At 45.0% G+C, this 4200-nt stretch overlaps 1 protein-coding gene across 1 annotated transcript in view; it reads left to right on the top strand.

Annotated features, from left to right (window-relative positions):
* The window catches only part of AHCY (adenosylhomocysteinase), a gene marked incomplete at its 5' end in the record, with an annotated part of 17363 nt that overhangs the window by 9049 nt on the left and 4114 nt on the right, over window positions 1–4200 (top strand). The gene's annotated exons all lie outside the window — the stretch shown is intronic.

Genomic DNA, 4200 nt, shown 5'->3' with positions numbered 1-4200 from the left:
GTGATCCTGTGCAACTTGGTGTGGGTGACCCTGCTTTGGCAGGGGGGTTGGACCAGAGGATCTCCAGAGGTCCCTGCCAATGCCGACCATTCTGTGACTAGTATACATCCTAAAAGCTTACTTGTTTCTAAAGAGGGAGAGGCAGGACTGGGAGGCAAAATGTGACTTTAAAGCCCCAAATTTAATGCTCGAAAAAAATTAAAAGGCATTGAGTAGAATTTGTTGCAATTGCGTAACTCTTCCAGGACTTGCAGGTTTATAAAGAAACTCCCAGGAGCTATCCTGCAGCTTCTGTCCCTCACCACATGCATAGGAATTCATCTGCATGTGTTGAGCCCTTTCTCAGGGCAGCAGCAATGATGAGTCATTACAATAATTGGCAGAATTGCTCTTACACTGAAATCTGGGAAGGAAATTATTAGTTTGCCACTTAGGCCATTGCTGGTTTCTCAGTTTTTTTGCTCAGATTCGTCGAAGGGACACTTCTGTGGTCATCTTGTCCCCAGTCTTTTGGGGGCCTCAAGTGGGGGTCAGTCCTGTGTTAAGGTGTGAGATCTTGCACTTATCCTTAGAATAACATACGTTTCTTCACATCAGTGTTCTGGGTGAGGTATCCTATGTTTTGTAATGCCAAGTACTGACTCTGAAATATTCCAATTTTTACTAAGACCTGGCACATTTTTTCTATATCCTGTAGGAGGGGGGGAATACAGTACAAAAGCAAAAATCTCTAACCTCCTGTGAAGACATCTGTCTCTTGATCAGAGGATTAATGCCAGAGCTGAATGTTGCTAGACTTCAGCTAGAGGTACAGAGTAATTGTGAAAGCATCCAACATAGTAGTTTTCAGTACCATATGGTCTCCATTTGCAAGTGGTGAGCTGGTGTAAGAAATGTTTAATACTTGGGAAAGGAAAACATGTTATTGCGCCATTCTGACTCATCTGTTGCTTTTAAAGTACAGCTAAGGAGGAAACAGGCTTATTACTGAAAAACTGGCAGGTTGTTTTGAATATGGGTTTGCACTGCAGTCCTGCTCAGCTGCGTTCTGGTATTAGACTGATGTGTAGCACAAGCTCAGCTCTAGAGCGGAAGGAAAGGTCAGGGTGCAGTCAATGAACTTTGGCTCTGAAAATAAATTATTCACCTATCATGGTGTGGAGGGGAGTACAAAGCAACCAGAAAGTCCAGAGTAAGCTAAATGCCAGTGGGGAAAGGGAGGAGACATTTGTATAAGTGTGGAGATGAACTTAATGCTTGGATAACTTGATTTCTGCTTCTGTAGCAATTTTTTGAGCTTATGAATCAGCCTGTTTATCTGCCCATAGATGAGATGTGTTTCCACAGTACTGACACAGTACCTCTGCTGGTACCACTATTTTGTATTTATTTCTGTGCAAAGACATTAATTTGCATTTTCTGCATTACCCTGTGCATTGGATGAGTCATGTCAGCAGATTGACGAAGGTTTGTGACTCCATGCACAAGCCAGCGGCTGTCCAGCTGCAAGTTGTGTGGGTGTTATATGGATATAGTATTTTGACACCTAAACCACCGAATTCAGACTTCAAAACTGAAATGCTACTTAACTGCTACTTTGTAGTCCTACTTTGTAGTAGTTTCATCTGCAAATACAATGTTTAATGTAAGTAATATTGTAGCTGTTGTCAGGGCTTTTAGTGTTCTGCTGGCTGCTTCCTTCTTTTTTTCATTACTTCCTCCCATAATCTTATGATAACCCATATGGTATTTTTTTGGGTGGACTGAGCACTGTCACTGGTGGTCCACAATGGAGAATCAGCATCCATAAGAAATATTGCAGTTGCTCAATGGAGAACATTCTTACTAACTCTACCTTGCTGTACTCTTGGACAGGAGAAGTTAAGAATGTTTTTCAGGGCTTCTGTTCGAGGTGGTTACTGTCTGCATATCTTGTGCTGAAAACACAATAATCTGTTAGATGAACCCAAGAGGCAGAAAATAGTGCTGTCATTGAAGCATAGCTGGGGAAGACAGGTGGAGGTACAGACCTGCTCTGAAGGCAAAATACCTGTTCTAATAAAATGGTTTCTATTGGTTTCCTTGTTACATCTCTGCTAAGGACCCACACAAAGATGTTTTTTCAGAAGTGTTTTCAGAGCAGCAATCATAACACTGGGATGTTTTCGTTACCGCTGAGCAGGGCTTACCCAGAGCCAAGGCCTTTCCTGCCTCTCCCTCCACCCCACCAGCGAGGAGGCTGGGGGGGCACAAGGAGTTGGGAGGGGACACGGCCGGGACAGCTGACCCCAATGACCCAAGGGATATCCCATACCCTATGACATCATGCTCAGCGTATAGGGCTGGGGGAAGAAGGAGGAAGGGGGGGACGTTGGGAGTGATGGCATTTGTCTTCCCAAGTCACCGTTATGGGTGATGGAGCCCTGCGTACCTGGAGATGGCTGAACACCAGCCTGCCCGTGGGCCGTGGGGAATGGATTCCTTGGTTTGCTTTGCTTTCGTGTGCGGCTTTTGCTTTACCTATTGAACTGTCTTTATCTCAACCCAGGAGTTCTCACTTTTACTCTTCCAATTCTCTCACCCATCCCACCGAGGGGGAGCGAGCGGCTGCGTGGGGATGAGTTGCCAGCTGGGGTTAAACCACCACAGTTGTTACAATTAAAGCTTCATCCCAAATGGCTTTTAACTTACAGGCCAAAACTTTAAGAATAAAACTGAAAGTGATATGTTTTGCTTCTTATTAAATAACTTTAGAGACTAAAAGTATAAATACAGCTGTGGGGAGGGACCCTTTTAGATCTTTCGCAATTGCTGTGCTCTGACAGCATAAGGTAAATAGACTTGTTTAAAGCATTAACCTTTGCCAAAGTTGGTCATTGATTATCTTTCCAAAGGTTTGCTCTACTCCCATGTGCTTGGCATGACATGAGCAATAAATACCAGTCAATACTGAATATTCTTGTAACTTATAGGTCATATTGGCGTTTCATTCTGGGCTTTAATATTGTAACTTCCTACAGGGGTGAAGGCAGGGAAGAGAAGAGCTAATGACTGGTGGAAAGGAGAAGCAGAGTTAACTTCAACATTGAAGGAGTCCAATCTGGCCCAAACAGCTGAGGCACACATTAAGTGACATTATCTCCTGAATTGTGTGGGACTCTCTCATAAAGCTGAAGGCCTGTCTCCTTAGCCTATCTGAGACTTGATTCTATGTGCACAGTCATGTTGTCCGCAGCATAGCTTGGAAATTAGTCTGAGTGGAGGACTATGTCTTTGGTCCCCTGAAAGCAAAGGAGGGCACACCAGGAACTAGGAGAGCTGTTTATTTTACTGTAAAGCATTGGCCTTGCAGAGATGGGAAGAGTTACAGGGGAGGAGTTTCAGCAGGCTGAGGACTCTGGCTCTTACCCCTGTGTTAGATGCAAAGGCTCTGGACTGTTGCACGCAGAGATGTTCCCTCGTCTCTCCTGTCTCTCCACACCAGTTGTTACCATTAGGTATATATGAACTGCATTTTACTGCTAGCAGCATGCTCCCCACCATAGCCATCCTGGACAACATGCATGTGGAAAAGCCAGAACTGGATAACTGGTTAAATATGAAACAGATGCTAAGATTCATGTTGTGTGAGGTCCAGAATAGCTACAGGCTTTGCAGACACTGGCTGGGAATCGAAGGAGGGGTGTCTCAATTGTAATCACAGGCTGTGTTGCAAGCTGTCCTGGTTTGGCTAAAACAGGGCTATTTTCTCCTTTCAGGAGTTTTTCTTTCAATCAAATCCCTTCTAAGTAACTGCACTTTCTGAAAGTACAGCTACATGTTTTTCAGACACTGGCTGCGCTTCAGGCCTGATAACGCTCGATGTTTATAGTTGCTACTGAAGTATCAGTCGGATTGGTATGCAGAGAGGTCCATGTTTATACTTATCCCCATGAGAACCAAGGCCACTGCTGGCCCCCCTTTGTCAAGCGAGTGAAAAGTCGTAGAAGGGTGGCACCTGCGGAAGAGTGCAGATGGGACAGGTGACCAAAAACTGACCAACGAGGTATTGCATCCCATCCACGTCATCCTCAGTAGAAAGCTAAGGGATCACGAGGGTCTCGCTCTCTTCTCTCATGGCTAGCATCCCTGTGGGACCCTACTCGCTCTCCTGCCTCCGACCCTGATCCGTGCATCACTAAATCCGGTTCCTGTCGCATG

The sequence above is a fragment of the Cariama cristata genome, unplaced genomic scaffold (genome assembly GCF_000690535.1).
Source record: "Cariama cristata isolate BGI_N322 unplaced genomic scaffold, ASM69053v1 scaffold5117, whole genome shotgun sequence".
NCBI lineage: Eukaryota > Metazoa > Chordata > Aves > Cariamiformes > Cariamidae > Cariama > Cariama cristata.
Note: the sequence above shows the minus strand (reverse complement) of the source record. Positions and strands in the feature narration are given on the sequence as shown.